Here is a 16942-nt window from a genome sequence, read left to right as displayed (position 1 = left end):
AGATGCTCTTTTGTAATGCAGAGCGCCACAAGTGCCAGCATGCACGTGGGTGCTGCTGTTGTTTTTAATTCATCCTGTTTCACGCTCTCAGACTTAAGATTCTCATTGTCTAGCCAATGAGCCGGAGTCCTTACCTTCCAGACTTCCACTTTCACTTCAAACAATTACACGTGGCCTGTGACATTCCAGGGGCTGTACTGGGTTTCTATCATCATAAAATGGCCATTATTTACACAAGATAGCCTCGTTGCGTCTCAATAATGTTTTGTTGTGCTAATTATGTGAGTGTTTTGCATGTGGGAGAAAACCGGTGTAACCCAGAGGAAAAATACAAGGGGCTAACATTCAAAGCGCCACACAGATAGGTTAAAGAATCCAACTTTAACCTATCTCCTGGCCACTTTTACAGCCAAAACCTAAATATCTGGTAATTCGAAGGCAGTCTCACATCCAAGTCTCAACCAGGGTCAACATCTTCTTTGTTGTGAGGAGATCGGGTGCATGCAGGGTGATTTGGCTACAGGCCATGTGTATATTTTTTTTGCAGACGTACTGCTGCAGTGTGTCTAAACTAAACTATTTTTATTTGACCAGGTAAAGCCCACTGAGCTAAGTAGCTATTTTTCAGAAGCGACCTGGTCACAAATGATAGTTCAACAAAGTGGCTTATTTGTGGAAATATAAAGCAGCCAAATACTCTAAACGCATATTTCTAAATGTGGAGGGAAAATCAAGAGGACCCGGAGAAAAAGCCACACGAGCACGAGTAGAACATGCAAACTCCAAATATACAGCAGGCGTCAGGGTAGGAATCGAACCCACGACCTCCTGTATACCACGTGGGGTAGTTAACATCTCGCCACCGCGGTGCCCACTCGCTGCTTGCCCGAATAATTCGATCCTATTAATTTATCGAGTCCGTATATACGCCGATTCGCACGCCCTATCAATCGCCGGCAGAGACCGCAGTATTTGCCTGGTATGGCGTTAACGACGCCGGTCAACAGAGGCAGCCTCCCCGCGTTGGCCGTGCCGCGCGTGGTGTACACAGCGCATGTTCGCGTCCCGCTTGCACCCCGGTGTTTGCACGCCTTTTGAACCTGGATCGCTCGCATCAGAGCCTAACCCTTCGCGGAGCCTCCCAACACGAGCACTTCACTGTGCGAACCGTCCGCGCCCGCGGACTGCAGGGACAGCTGAGAGAAATATGAGGACGACGGCCAATTGGCGGACGGCTGTACTGATACCCGACTGTAAACGTGAGCACCGCACGTAAAAAAAATGGGACGGTGAAAATCGATAGACGGAAAGATAAAGCGACACGAGGGAGGGAGGGAGACGACACTGTCCTCGTGCAGCCATGTTTACCGTGTCGGCACTGCGTGATCTGGGTTGTGTTACAACGCGAACAGCGGTCGCTACCCAGTGTCCGCCGCGCCACGTTCATTTCCCGAGTTGCGCCAGTGTGCCCTCTGCGCCATCAAAGAAGATCCCTGGCTTCGCGATCTTCTGCGAGGCTTTTTGGACCAGAATCCTAAAACGTGTCCACAAAAAAACGATCGCAGCAGCAGATGCGGATGTTGACGATGCACAAATGAAAAATTATAAATTCTCCAAGATGTGTGACCTATGGTCACCACCAATAACAGATCAATGAGCACATAACGGTGCAATGCCCGAATCACAAATACGAAACGCTCCACTATGCAATCATCTGGCTCAACCACCTAAATGTACAATTACAGCCGTTGCTCTACATCAACATCAGCCATGAGAATAAGAATCCACCGAATCACTCTCCAATCTCAGCGTACAGTTATGAACTCAAGCTTCACTTTTGTACGATACGAACGAAGTGTACCACGTGCCACGTTCCACCGTGCTACGTCCATTCACTCCACTGTATCGATGTACCCTGCGCTATGTCAAATTGCTGCGTTGTACCAGTGTTCCCCCTCTGCTACGTTCACGCGCGTTGTGTCAGTGTAGCCTGTGCCACGCATCACAATGCGCAGTGTTGCATTGGTATGTCACGCGGCGCTCGGTCGAATCCGCGTGTGTTTAATGTATGGAGCGCTCGCACGGTGCCTCGGACCTGTCACATCACCCCACGCCTCCTTGCAGCGCCACACTGTGAATGCAAAACACCTCATCACCTATGCATTTTAAATCTTCTCGGTCCCCCCGTATTTACCCTGACCTCGCTCCCTCCCCTGTCCCAACGCTCATCAAACTCCCTGTCCATTTTCTCTCCCTGCAATCTCCATCTTCCCTCCATTCTCCTCCTCCTCCTCACGCTCCACCTTTCCACCTCTTCCCCCACAAATTCCTTCTCTTACATCCCCCTTCCGATCCCCATATCCCCGTGCAACCTCTCTCTTTCTCCACCTCAATCCCCCCCCCGCCACCCGTTCTGCTCCCCCGGTCTCCCTTCAGGCTGCCAAGCACCGAAATTGAACATTTAACCTGATTTTCCATCCCAATGTTTCGGTCAATATAATTCTCTCCGCAGATGCTCGAACGGTATTTTTTTTTATTCCACCGCCAAATCCTCGTCGCGAATAATTTGTCTCTGAACGTCAACGTAGGGGGGAGGAAGGGGGCGGTAGATAGGCCCAGCTCAACACTCAGCACCGAATCCATCGGTTGGATAAAAAAATGGGGAAGCTATTATTTATGCCACTTGAAAGCCGTATTAAAAGATAAAACAAATAAATTCTAAAAGCAAGGTTTTTTGAAAGACTGTTTACCATTCATATGAACGAGAGTATGTCATCCGGGCAGCGCATGCACTGTTGGTTTTCATCTGATTACTCCGCGAGATAATGGAGTGTGCGACCAGGAGGTGCAGGCGCCACCCTGATGGATAACCTGCCACGAGCGGATCGTGCACGGCCGGCCAGCGTCCTCCCTCCCAGCTGACAGGCGCATCCATTATTTGTTAAAATCTAAAAATAAGTAGCCGCATTAAATGCGTTATATGGCGCAAGTGGCCTGTATTTAATCGCGGCGGTTTTACGTAGGGTTGCCACCACTAACAAAAAAAATAAAAGGGGACACATCCTGGTGGCGTCAAAACGCTTTGGCCACCATGACATCTTGGTCTTGATCGTGAAATTGAGAATATCTCCCAGTACCGGAATTGGGGAAAGCTACATTTGAAAGCATCGTCTGGCGTGTGTGTGTGTATTATTAAGCAACTGACAAAAAATATGGGACTTTTAATGTCCCGGGAAGACTGTGAGATTTCCCAGGACAGCGCCGTTTTAAATTCACAGTGACATTCCCACTATTCACAGGGCCATTCTCACTCTTCCCAGTGATCTTCACAATATTCCCACCGGCATTCCCATTATTCCCAATATTCGAAGCGACATATTGGGATGTTGCTAACATTAAAAGTTTAGCTCCCAATATTTTCAGCGATGGTCCCAATATACCCCAGCAACGTTCCGGACCTCATTCGCAGCGACATTCCCAATATTCCCGGTGGCATTCCCAATGTTCCCAGCGACGTTGCCAATCTTCTGGAATCCATGGCGACTGTGGCCCCATGCACTTTGTGCACTGTGGCGTGTGGCCCTCAGCGTGTGAATGACGCGGCGCACAAAGCGAGCTGTTCATTAAACGCAGCCCCAACCGCCCGTGGTCACAAAGGGGAGGTACAGTAACAGCGTTGGCAGGCATTTGTGCATGCGCGCAAGCAAAACCACGCCACGTAACGAGCGAGCAGCCACATGCACGAGCAGAAAAAAAGCCGTATAAACATAAAGGCTACGCAAACGTGCAGACACATACACAATACAGAAACACGTAACCACCTTTCGCCACTAAGTGGCAGTGACATCACCATAGTGCTTGTGCCAGACCAGGTGCATATACAAAGACAAAGATCTCCCGTATAGCCTGCGTTGGGGCAAGTGCTGTTAGCGAACACCTGTTAAGGCCGGCACGGAACATGAGGGGGTGGGTGGTCATGGGGTGGGTGGTCAGTACCATCGCCTTTGTCTCCCCAGTGGCGTTGTTTACACACCGTGCCAAGTACTCGTTTGAGGCTGAGTCGATCAAGAGGAGGCCTAGGACCGGTTCAGATAATCCTCACTGAGCCGGTATTGAACTCGATTCGCCAGGTTCGTAGCGCAGCCCGCTAACCGCTACACTAACCGCTCTCCAAACATACATGCACAAATCCATACTCATGTACAAGTGCATGCACAGCCACACGAACTTAAAGAGTGAAAACACGTTATTAAGAAAAGCCTCAATTGAGTGTATCAAGACTCTTCTTCAGGAGGGTATTGCCAGGTTTATTTCTATCAATGCAACTGCATCTCAAACACAAACAAACGCTCTCACGTACGCACACAAGGAGACAAGGATCATCCAAGCAGCCTTCACCAGACCATTGGAGAAAATGCTCTTTGCGAGCACCTATGCAGGCTGGCACGGCTCACGAGAAGGTGGTATAGTCAACACCCACACCCTGTCTTTCCAGTGCTAATGTTTACACATCATACTCATTTAAGCCTGGGTCAACTTAGGGGTCAACCAGAAGCTGTTCGCCACCGTTATTGGTCATGAGAGGGAATCGAACTCGCGTCGCCGGGCCAGCAGCGCAGCATGCTAACCACTGTGCCACAGCTCACCACATCACATGCACATGAGCGCACGCACACGCGCGCACGCGCACCGCCGATCGTATCTGCGCGCTCGTGTCCGTGCGCGCCCACGTGTACGTGCGTTGTGGGGAGCGGTGGCACCAATGCCACCCGTGACGTCGTTAAATGGTCAACCGACAAGAGATGCAGCCCGCTCAAGAGCCGTCCGTGTGGCAGCAACGGGGACGGTCAGAGGCAGCGGCCGTTTGTGCAAACGCTACGCCAACGGGAAGTCCGCCGTGCGCCACCGCATGGCGCGGGCGAACGAGCGTGGGGCCAGGAGGTCAGGGCCGCAATGCAGCAAGCCGCGCCGCGCCGCGTCCGACGATGAGACCGGCTCGTGCCGATTTCCGGCGCCGAGCCAAATGCCGGCACAAACTTCGCAACAACAAAAATAAAACACTCGGGGCCTGGCCTTTCGCTCGACCTTCCGAGAGTCGGTGAGTGCGGCATTATTGAATCGCGTGGCGTCCCCTCCGCGTGCCACCGAGTGGCCGCATGGCCCGTAAAGGCCAGGCAAATGTCAAAAGCCTGACAGCCATCTGTTGGAGGGCGGGTTTTGCATATAAAGAGATTAAAAAAATATGCAATGATAATTAACCTCTGTTTATTTCCAACCCCCCCACCCTCCTCCCCCTAAGTCTTCCGCGCACCTCCAGCGGGAATTGGGATGCGATAAGGATAAAGACGAGTGGGATGTGGGGGGGATGGAGCGGGGGGGGTAAATTATCTGCCGAAATTCCCCGCTGCCCCAGTCTCCAATCAGCCCGTGTGACAAGGTTTATGTTTTTAATCAGCCAGAGATGGCTGCTCCCACCGCCATCCATCAGGCGCTGCTGCAACTGCCTCTGCTGGCGCAGCGAGGCGACGAGCGTGCACACAGCGCAGGCGTAGGTGTTGGACCGCACACACACACACAGCCTGCTGCTGCTGCTGCTGCACATGGAGGCACCGCAGAGCCCACACCGATATTGGGTGGTAGAGCACGCACGTACAACAACGCGCGGAACGACGCCCGTCGAGCAGCACCGGTGTGGTTGGCAGCACCGGTGTGGTTGGCAGCACCGTTGTGGTTGGCAGCACCGGTGTGGTTGGCCCCACGGCACACGGGCCTGACAACGCCGCACACCACGCAGGATGGCTGCCACCTCTGGGTCACAAAAAATCCGGGACATATCATGGGAAGAGGAATAATGTCTCACGGTGCCGTAGGATTGGAGAACTACACGTAAATGTAAGTGCATGGCTTGAGTGGTACGGCGTTATGCAACTGACAAAAAAACACCTCGGACCTTTAATGCCCAGGACAGCAGCTGCCTCAACGAGAGGATAATCCTGGGGAAAACTGGGACAGTTGGCAACCCCAGCTCACACCGAGCACTGCACTCTGAGTCAGTACACACACGCACCGTGCAGTACACGCACTTAGCAGCACACGCACTGTGCAGCACACAAACAATATAGCACGCACAAGCACCCATCGCCCCCTGCACCGCTACAGCAGCCACAGGCAGACACAGCCCACCTTGATCGAGCTCGGCCTCAGAGTCAACGCACGCAGGAAGGTGCTGCCAGGTTTGGTGACGGCGCGCATTAAGAGGCGACAGCCGGAGCCGCTCTGGGATGACCGCTGGTGAACTGAAATCGATGATAGTTTGACCCGAACCACGGCAAATACAATGTCTGCCCCGAGAACGTTCCACCATCACAACAATCAAACGGAGAATAGAAGCGTTTAAAAACAAAACCACAATTAGCTTCATATCCTTCATCCAGCTCCCGAAGAAGCTCCCGGCACGTGGATCGAAACTTCGGACATCGCGCCACAGAGCCGGCGGCGCGACACGAAAACACGTCGGAGAGCGAAAGCGAGTCGTTGCAATATCACGTTGCTTCGCATCGCGTCGTTCGTGCAAGCTGCGTTTCAAAATGATGGACGTACATTGCTGAACCACGTTTCGCCGTCGAAGAGCGACGCGAACGCCGCTGCAGACGCAACGCGAACGAAACCGAGGGTGACGGAAGAGCAGATAACACCCGGGAAACTAACGCGCAAAGGTACAGTATGTAAAACAAAAAAAGGTGTCCGTCCTAATGCCATGACCGCGCATAGTGACGCGGCGCCCGTCCCGCATGGGTAGCGGCGCAGCGGTTATGTCAATGACGGATTGTTGCTCAAACAACAGCGTCGAGAGGCGACGCGAGCGACAGCAGCTGCTGTGATCGATCGCACTTGGCCGCGACCCCGCGCGACCCCACGACGCGCACGCCCGAGGAATCAAATCGCCCTCTCTCGCTGGCCGCGTGGCGTCGCGCGGCCCCCGAGCCATGAACCGAGTCGATCAATCTGGCACGCCGGATGGAAACTGGCCGGCACGGCCTGGCCCCGTTCACGGAGATCGACACAGCGAAGAGAGAGAGAGGAGCGGCGGGGGATGGCGAGTGGTGGTGGTGGTGTTGGTGGGGGGGGATTGCATGAAAAAGCCTCGCCGCCCTAGGCACAGCTGCCTCGATGGCCTGGTAGGGGGGCGGCGAGGGTTCGCTTCTAATGAAAAGCCTCCGTCTCTCTCTCTCTCTGCGATCACGCCTTGTTCTTTGCCCGCCTGGGGGAGCATTTGCTGTGCGCGACGCCGTCGCAGCCTCAGGAAGCGCAAGGAAATAAATTCCGCCGATAAAAATGCATTAGTGGGGGGGGGGGTGGTTGGGGGAGTGTTTCTGGGATCTGATTTCGCTGCCTTCGGACGCAAACACGCGCACGTGAGGCCGCCGTAGAGCTCGCGTCTGATGAAGGTTTTGCGCAGGAATTACCGCAGGAGCTCTCGCCAGGCTTCACACGTTCGCCAGCTCATTTATTTGCCCAATGCCGGTTGCGCACGGGTCTATTCCAAGAGGAGGCGAGGAGGGCGCGAGGCGTCTTCAAAGCCCGAGGAACAAACGGCACAGGCGGAAGAGCGTCCCACCAAAGGCCTGGCTACCCCCGCGACAAAAAAAAACACAAAGAAACCCCCGTATAGCCTCAAGAGACTTTTGGGGCTAGTGCTGTGAGCGAGCACCTATGAAGGTGCTCGAGGGGGTTTACGGACAGCACCACGCCCGGCCGCCCTTCGTCTCCCGAGTGGCGATGTTTACACACCGCACCAGGCTGAGGCCGAGTCAACCTAGGTGAGGTCCAGGACCTTGTGTAGTGATTGTAGCATCACTACTGTGTATACACGCACACGTGTGACGTCACTATGCCGGGGAGCGTCAATACCACGCTGGTCTACACACACATGACGTCATCCCGGCTGGAGGCAGGAATGACTCGGGAGGCCACGGGGGTGGTGTGAGGTCGTGGCACTCTCTGTGACCCCGGCTGGACACGTGACCGGATCCCAGTGGGGGCCGGGGGCCCAGGGGGCACCTCGGGGGGCACGTGGACAGCAGGGGGGCTTCGAGAGGGTTCTCGAAGGGAGGCGGGGCCCGGGCACGCCGAGGCCCATATAAGCAGCCTCCTCACGAGGTTCGAGGCTGCCCGTATCAAGAATGAAGATGCATCGTGAAGACGCCAAGAAGAGTCAAGCCTCCAGTCAGCGGACCTGCCAGTAGCCCACCTGGCTGGGTCACGCTAGAGTATCTGACAGTTAGAGAAGTGTGTGTTAGCTAGAGTAGGTCGGTGGTCACCACCCTATGCGTAATGTGAGAGTTAACTGTTGTGTTCATCAATAAATAAGTGTTGCCTCCCAAGAAGTTGTGTGCGCCTAATTTCGAACCCACTACACTTGCATGGGAATCGAACCCAGCGTTACACACAAAGACAAAGGTCCCCCATATAGGCTTAGCGAGGCAAGTGCTGGTAGCGAGCACTTCTTAAGGATGGCACGGCGTCCAAGGGGGTGGCATAGCCAGCACCGCGGAGCGGCCACCTTAGTCCTCCCAAGTATTCATTTAAGGCTCAGTCGACCTAAAGGTAGACCCAGGACATGTTCAGATAGTACTTAGCTCTGATGGATAGTTATACGTGGCCACGAATTGAACGCGGATGGCTGGGTTTATGTTGCAGGGTACTCAGTGTGCCACTGCTCCCGACCACCTCGCAAGCGCACACACAAAACACACGCATCATGCTCTCACAGCCGTACAAAATATGAACACGCCCATCATTCATTCATTCATTTGAGCCTTTGCAATTGGGATCCATCCCTGGGTTTTAAGTTTTTTTTCGTGTGTGAATCTGGGGCCCCTTGAGCTGCAACGGGGCCCTTGATGCGCTGGTGCCCTGGCAAGGCTGGCTGTCGACGCCGACAGCAGCGACGGGGAGGCGCGCGCCCTTGGCCATGTCGCACCACCGTGGCTGTTAGGTAAAAAAAACTCCTTTTAAGAAAAGAGAGCGAAAAAACATCTCCACTTTCTTCTCCCTTTGATCTCATCAGCTGTGCGGCCCACGCTGCCACCGCCCACGGGGAGAGGGGCTCCACCCGAAGCCGGCTCCCGTGGCGGCTGGCGGCGCGCGGGTTTTCGTGTAAAATTAAATCTCGGGAAGCCAACCCGTGCTGTCGTCTCGTGTTCCACACGGTGACCTAGTTAACCGCGCGAGAAATCAATCTCTCTCCGGAGCCGCCGAGACTCGATCTCTCGTTTGAAAGCTACCACCGCGAGCGCCGGTGGAGGTGTGTGCGTTTGTCGCGCGAGCACGGCGTGCCGGCGCTCCCAAGGTTGTTCCTGCCGTGCTGTCCTGGACAAGGCGAGAAGCATCGTACACGTGTGAACGTTGCCCGCGCGACCGCTTAAAACCAAATTCACCTGGTTCACAACAGCGTCAGCCCGGAATAGCAATGCCCCTGACACTTGTGTTACGAATTTAGACTTATTTTACCAGGTAAGGCTCACTGAGTTATATAGCTCTTTTTCAGAAGCGATCTGGCTACAAATAATAGCTCAACGAAGTGGCTTATCGTGTGGGAATTTATAGCAGCCAAATACTCTAAAACACCGTGTTGGTTCTAAATGTGGAGGGAAAAAAACCGGAGGACCCAGAGAAAAATCCACGCAAACCACGGGGAGAGACACCCGCAAACTCCAAATGTACAACAGACATCAGGGTCGGGTTTGAACCCACGATCTCCCGTATACCAGACGAGGTAGTTAACATCTCGCCACCGTTACTCTACCGTTTAAGAACGGACAGTGCTGGCACGTAAACGCCGTGTACCCGAGCTGAAGGGGGCACACGCTGCACGGCCAATTTGCAGCCGGGCCGAGGGGAGGCGGCGTGCCGCCGGGCCACGCGCTCGGCCCGCTGCGGGAGTGCCCGCCGGTGCGTATTGCGCAACGGCCACGGCAATTATTATTCAGATTATTTGGCTGCTGCTATACATTTCCACGCGATAAGCCACTTCGTTGAGTTGTCATCTGTGGCCAGGTCGCTTCTGAAAAAGGACTAATAGCTCAGTGGGCCTTACCTGGTAAAATAATAAATAGTTGAGTTAAAGTGTATTTATTCATTGTTAGTCATTTGCTTACCTTTTCTATACCTTACTCTCTTATCGTTTTTTTACACTGTTTCTTGTTGTAACATTCTGACCCGCCCCTACTGGACATCTGTGAAAAAAGAGCTTCAGAGCGCATCGGATTCCTCCAGGTTAAATAAAGATTATGATTCTAACAATGGGGTTCTATTCCTCCGGCGTCACGTTTCAAACCTAACACACTCACCGCTGACGATCGTTTACCCACACGCAGACATACAGACAAAAATCCACGCCCGTATAGCCTTAACAGTCTGTTGGAACAAGTGCTCTCGGCAAACACCTACGAAGGCCGGCACGGTGCCCGAGGGTGCAATGTGGTCAGCACCACGCCCGGCCTCCATTGTCTCCGCAGTGTTTATGCATATAAACGCTGCACCAGATATTCATTTAAGGTTGAGTCGGCCAAGAGGAGGCCCAGAACACGACTGATGGATAGTTCTCCATAGCTCAGAATTCAACCGAACACGCCGGGTTTAGAGTGCAGGGCCGCTAACCACTGTGCCACCAATACCCCGCCGTTCGCCGCTAAATGACGGTGACGTCACCAAGGCGCCTGTGCCAGGCCAGGTGCACTTTGAGGCCACGCGAAGTGTCGAAGGCTCGCTGACAGGAGATCTTGGAACAGACCCAGGTGCCATGGGCTGGCTGACTGAGATTACCGGTAGATGCATTCGCTGTACCCCCCCCCCCCTACTGTGCCAACTTGCTCTATTTCAGCCGCCCGGCACTCCGCTCGTTGTTGTGAGCCACCGCTCTGTGCCACCACTCCCCACCACACACGCACACACACAGAGACACACACCCCAGAGGCACACATTCTATTTGTACATTGTTTGTTTTATGTAATGGCTTTGGTCATTTTGGTGACCCGGGTTTCTCCTGCAAATGAGACTCGATCACGATCCCTTTAGCGCTCGCCCAGTTCAACAAAATAAACTCGGAACGCAATCCGGTTCAGATATTCGGCACCGGCGTTGGGCGCGAGCGAGAATCGCACGACACGCCAGGCACAGTGATTGCCGGAATGGGGAGAGGAGAGCTGAGGCAGTTGACTGCTCTCCTACACCTCCTAAGCCAACTCAGCCTCAGATGAGTTAGCTGGTGCTGTGTGCAAACATCGCCATTCACTTTCACTGCATCTCGCGCTTTAAGATGCGCTCCTGCAGCCGTCTGAAAAGCTCTTTCTTCCGATATTAGGAATCCACTGGAGCCATGCACTTTTAAATCTAGATTGAGAACTAATTCTTTGACAACTGCTTTTTTGTGTTTAGTTTGCTGTCCTTCCTCCGTACCTCCGATTAGCACGGTTGGCTACGTACGGTGCGAAAGAAGTTCAACATACACACGTGTCAATGCGAGTCGTCTCGTCCGCCGCCATACTGAGCAAGCGTGATCAGGGGTCACCGCTTGGCCCCGGAGACGGTGTTTCCTGCGAGGAAATCGATCGCGATCCGCGCCCTCGTTCTCTCAATCCCTCAGGTTTTCAGCGACGATGCGGCGACACGTGCCGGTGCGCACGGCATCATCGCCGCTGCGACATCACATACGTACGTACACACGCGTGTGTACGTACGTGCGTGATTGTGTGTTGTTTCACGCAAGCGAAACGCCAGTGCTGCCGCCTCTGTCCACCCAGCAAGATAATTAGGGTTAACCACAGTCAGTCAATCAGCAGGTCACGTGTGGTGGGGGGGAAGAGCGTGGGTACTTTCACTACCACACGTGCCACTTTACCCTAAAATAATCACAACAATTACACTTGACAGAGTCAAAGCATCATACGTGAAAATACGCTGGTTAAGGACGATCGCAGGTTCAACTCGTCACTTTCCCATTCCAGTTATTCTAAAATAAAATAACTTTATAGGTACTGATGCTCCCACAATGCCATGCGGGAGGGCGCGTGGCACAGTTTGGTCCCAGTTATCGTAGAGTGCGGTCGTGTCGCTATAGTTCTCTGCGGTGAGTACAATGTCTTTCAAAACAACGATGCTACGCATCTCTAAATAAAATTAATAATAAGCGCCCGCGCGTCCCGAGATTCAGCCGTGAATGGGACCCCACTTTGCAACTTTGCAGGTGTCTCGGAACGGGAAAGAGTTAATAAATGCAAGCGGGCTTGGGGAGGACGTGTCACCAGAATATACGACGGGAGGTGGTCAAGGCTCATAACGGAGTGGCGGCCAAGGGACGGAAGGCGTCTGGAGAAGACGTCCACCAAGGGTGATAAAGAGACGAAACCAGCTCGTAAGCAGGTGCTTGGCGGACTATTTGATCGGAGCATTGCAACAGGTGGCAGACGGCTTGGACAGGCCTTCAGCCAGCGGTGGATTGATCGTAGCCGACGACGAAGATTCACAACGAGCCGCACTCGGCCACAGGTTGTGACTCGCATCGGCATGAGCGCGGCAATAACGGCCTTACGGCGTTCGGCAGCCAGCCCACCCCGCCAATCATCCTGTCCCCGTCAGTGAGCAATCCACGCTCACCGTAACAGGGTGTCCTACATTTCACATCTCCCCCTCTCCCACCCCCCCCCCCTCTACTCGCTCCCCAAATCCTCCACCTAACCTTCTTAGCCATCGAATGGAGCACATTCCTGGAACTTCTCCAAATCCCCGACTTCTCTGCCAGGAGGCAGGGTCAACGTCAACAACAACCCCGGCGGCGTGCGGACGAAAGGACCGCCAGGCCTCAATTTTATCCGGGACCTGTTCGGGTCAGCGATCCTGAAAACATTATTTCCGCACCCAGCACATCACATCCAGTATACTTCCCATTATTACGAGCCATCACCTAATCCGGTCTACCAACAACCCGGATAATATATTTTGTCAGGAAGTAAAGCCCCCTCCCCCCCACCCTGGGATGACCAGTTATGTGAATCGACGCGTGAATATTGCGCGAGTGTGCTGCAAGTGCGCTCACACCTGTGCCTCGTCACACCAGGCACAGAGCTCTTGTGCCAGGCAAGGTGCACCTTGAGGCCAGCGAAGTGTCAAAGGCTCGCTGCTCGCAGGAGGTCATAGGACAGACCCAGGTACCATGGGTTGACTGAGATGACTGGTGGATGCACCACCTGTGCCCCCCCTACTGTGCCAAATCGCTGCGTTAAAGCCGCTCGGCGCTCCACTCGTTGTAGGCATCACTCCTCCGCCCTCCCCTGTTGTTGGAGGGCGACTACCTCCAAGTACTCAGAAGCGTCCTTCACGAGGCATGTGCACAGATGCCCGCACGCGCACATACACGCAACTGCCACTTGGATGGAACGAAGTGAATGTTCGATGTGCACGCCCGATGTAGCAGTGGAAAGTTGAGGCGGAATGCGATGTTATCCCACGGCTATTCGGAGGATCGTGATTCAAGATCGTGATTCACAATGTTATTAATACGCATTAGAGTCCATATGAATCGATTAGATGCTGCATTCCCCGTGGCTGCAGTGAGCCGAGTCTGCAGAGCCCTTTCCCCACCTGCTAATCCCCCCCCACCGCCACCACCCCTATGTTAATCGCTCCGTTTTCCTTAAACCGTGACCTTTAAGCCAACGACCGTGGTACTTGGCTGCAGTGTTGGTGCACTTACGCCAATTGGTACTAATTTTCAGGATGTTTCAACCCAAAGTGTTTCTTGCAAAGTATCTAATTTGAAAGAAGAAAAAAAATCACTTTTCGGTAATAAATTATTTAGTGCCAAGGTGTGCGGAACAGTTCATGAATAATCCATGAGTGACTCTCACGTTGCACCGCTCCGAGCGGGGGGTCGAGCGAGTGAGCGTGCGAGCGAGTTCCTAAGTGAGCCCCCCCTCCCCCCAGCCCCCTCCTCCCCAGCTAATTGGGTCGCGAGCGCCACATGCGATGGGAGGAACCACTCGTTAGTGGCGTTTCTCTACCAAGGCTACAAAAGCACCGCTCCCTTCCATCCACACGACTAGCCTGCAGTCCATGCATGTCCACTCACCCACTCACATCCACCCATTCACTCACGTCCACCCACTCACATCCACCCATGGCCACCCATTCACTGACGTTCACCCACTCATGTCCACCCACGAACATCCACCCACCGACTCAGGTTCACCCACACGTGTTGCTGGTGTCCGTAGGACCGCGCGCACGAGACTGGCAGGCACAGTGAGTGGTGCAGGGCCAAGTCACATTCATTGTGAGGCAGTGGCTCAGCTATTGAGTGTGCAGGCGGTGCAACCGCACTGGGACCAACAGATCGGAGGGGCCCAGCCACGGGGCTACACATAAGGGGGGAAATTGGACTGCGGAGGCCCCCCATTTATTTCCACGCACCAGGGCCCATTCCAACTACTGGCTGGGATGGAGGCACAGCAGGGCTAGGGGGGAGGGGGGGGGAGAAGGGCTGCCCCGTGGGGTTGGGAGGTCAGGCACGGGGGTGGAGCAGCAGCACTATTTTATATCTGACAGCAACGAGGGAGTAACGAGCGAGCAAAGGCGAAGAGCGCAACATCACGACGTGGCTGCACTCACAGGGGCCGGCACAGGGACCTAGGATGCACCCACTCCTCCTTCTCTGGCAATTTCATTCCAATATGCACAGCGACATTTCCAATATTCAATGCGACACTCCAAATATTCCCACTGGCGTTCCCAATATTCCCATAGATGTTCCCGATATTTAGCGAAATTCCCAATATTCGTAGCGACGTTCCCAGTATTCACGGCGATGATCCCAATATCCCAAGTGACATTCCCAATATTCACACCATCGTTCCAAATATTCACGGCGGCGTTCCTAATTTATGTTCCCAAGAAGGATAAACAGCCAGGCTAGCTGAAGCCAGTGAGCCCAGGCCAGCTCACTGGCTTCATAATGATCCATATTTGTTTCATACCTCCATCGGCAAAGGGAAAATAATCGTTTAAGCCTAAAGGTGGCCCTAAAGGACCACAGGACAATGAACCAAAACAAGCCGACAAAATGCAGCAGCAGCAGCAGCTGACACAGCAACAGAAGCAGAAATATCAGTAGCAACACAAAAAGCGACAGGTACCAGCAGCATTAGCAACACAAACAGCAGCAGCATCAGGAGCAGGAGCTTATCAGGCCACTTTTGTCCCATGGATCTGGGAGCCTGGCCCGGGCGCCCAGCGTGCCTCCCCACACGGCCGCGCGCTGCTAAGAATTCCTCAATCAATTTGGAGATAACAAGGCGGGTGGATTAATCTAAAGCCTCGCCGCCACTGTGGGTTTTGTTCCGCTTGGCTGCAAATTCTCCGTACTGTCCCGTGTCCCTCCCTCTCTTCCATTGCGAAGAGAACCTTCCTACAGCTCACAACCAAGCCCCCCGCCACCCCCCCCATCTGCCTCCACCACCCGCCCGCCAATTCTCAGTCACGCAGCTCTGCACCAGCGGGCGTTGCTCGCGCGCGAGCTGTTTACCAAACCGTGGAAGCGGCTCCCCGGATGATTCTCCGTGAACCTTTTAGGCCGGTGCCACTCGTGGGAGTTGAGGGGCTCACGCGCGGCATTTTCGATCGCTGATTGCGAGTAACGACCTTCATCATTGCGCCAGCGATGCAGCCGCGGTTTGCGGTGCGTTGGCGTCGACGGTTCGCGACGAGCAGTTCCATTTTTGCCTCAGTCGGTTATCATCATTCCAGCTCCGCAGCTACCCGCGGTGCAAACGCAGCGGCGAACGCACGGAGAAAGCGGCCAAAAATATGACGCGGGTTTAATTATCCCGAGATGAAGAGGAGGAGGGGGGGAGGGTGCTCTGCTGCTGTTATGGATGAGCGATAAAGGATTCGCTGCTCTTCACGGGTGGTTCTAGCCGTCTGCATGCGCGAGCGTCGTGGTGGTGTCACGATCCGCGCGGGTTTTTTTTTATTCGCGGCGTTCGGGGCTGTGAACCACGTGTTGTGAAAAACGACCGGGCGAAGCGACCTGAAATCGTCCGTCGCCACTGTTGTCACTCGAGACGCGGTCAAACATCGGCGGCGGTCGGGGCCGACGGGGTTCGCCGTTTCGCGCCGGCGGCCTCGCGCAGAGGATATGGCACTCGGCGGCATTTGAGAGAAGCCAAAATATCTCGACGCGGCCACACCGCGCGCGCACGCGACGAGATTACAAAGAGGAGCTCGCGGGTTGCGGCGTGGGGGAGTAGCAGCAAGGGGGAGTAGCAGCAAGGGGGGTTGAGGGGGAGCTGGGGGCGGCGAGTGGGCGTAGAGGGGAGCCGGGATGTGGGGGGACGTGGGGGCGGAGTGCGCCCACCAGATATGCACGGCAGCACTCTCATCAATCCAACCCAATTAATTCCACAAAATCAGATGCGGCGCGCGGGCGCGATGCAAACAGACACAGATCGGTCATGCGCGCATAACCTGCGGACGCCTGGGACGGCAGAGGAGGGGGCAGAGGGGGGGGAAGGGGGGGGGCGGGGAGGGGGGAGAGGGGCGGGGAGGGGGAAGAGGGGGGGCGGGGAGGGGGGAGAGGGGCGGGGAGGGGGGAGAGGGGCGGGGAGGGGGAAGAGGGGGGGAGGGGGAAGGGGGGGGCGGGGGAAGAGGGGGGGGCGGGGAGGGGGAAGAGGGGGGGGCGGGGGAAGAGGGGGGGAAGAGATTGGGAGCGGAGAGGGGGAAGAGGGGGGGGCGGGGGAAGAGGGGAGGGCGGGGAGGGGTAAGAGGGGGGGGCAGGGAGGGAGAGCAGGGAGAGGGGCGGGCGGGGAGGGGGAAGAGGGGAGGGGGAAGGGGGGGAAGAGGGGAGGGGGAAGGGGGGGAAGAGGGGGGGGTGAAGAGGGGTGGGTGG

General features: G+C 54.9%; 1 protein-coding gene across 9 annotated transcripts in view; it reads right to left on the bottom strand.

Annotated features, from left to right (window-relative positions):
* The window catches only part of TNRC6C (trinucleotide repeat containing adaptor 6C), a 133816-nt gene that overhangs the window by 57718 nt on the left and 59156 nt on the right, over window positions 1–16942 (bottom strand). The window lies entirely within an intron of this gene.

This window comes from Petromyzon marinus, chromosome 26 (genome assembly GCF_048934315.1).
Source record: "Petromyzon marinus isolate PM22_M1 ecotype Great Lakes invasive population chromosome 26, UKy_Petmar_22M1.pri1.0, whole genome shotgun sequence".
Taxonomy (NCBI): domain Eukaryota; kingdom Metazoa; phylum Chordata; class Hyperoartia; order Petromyzontiformes; family Petromyzontidae; genus Petromyzon; species Petromyzon marinus.
This window is presented reverse-complemented; position numbering and strand designations above follow the sequence as displayed.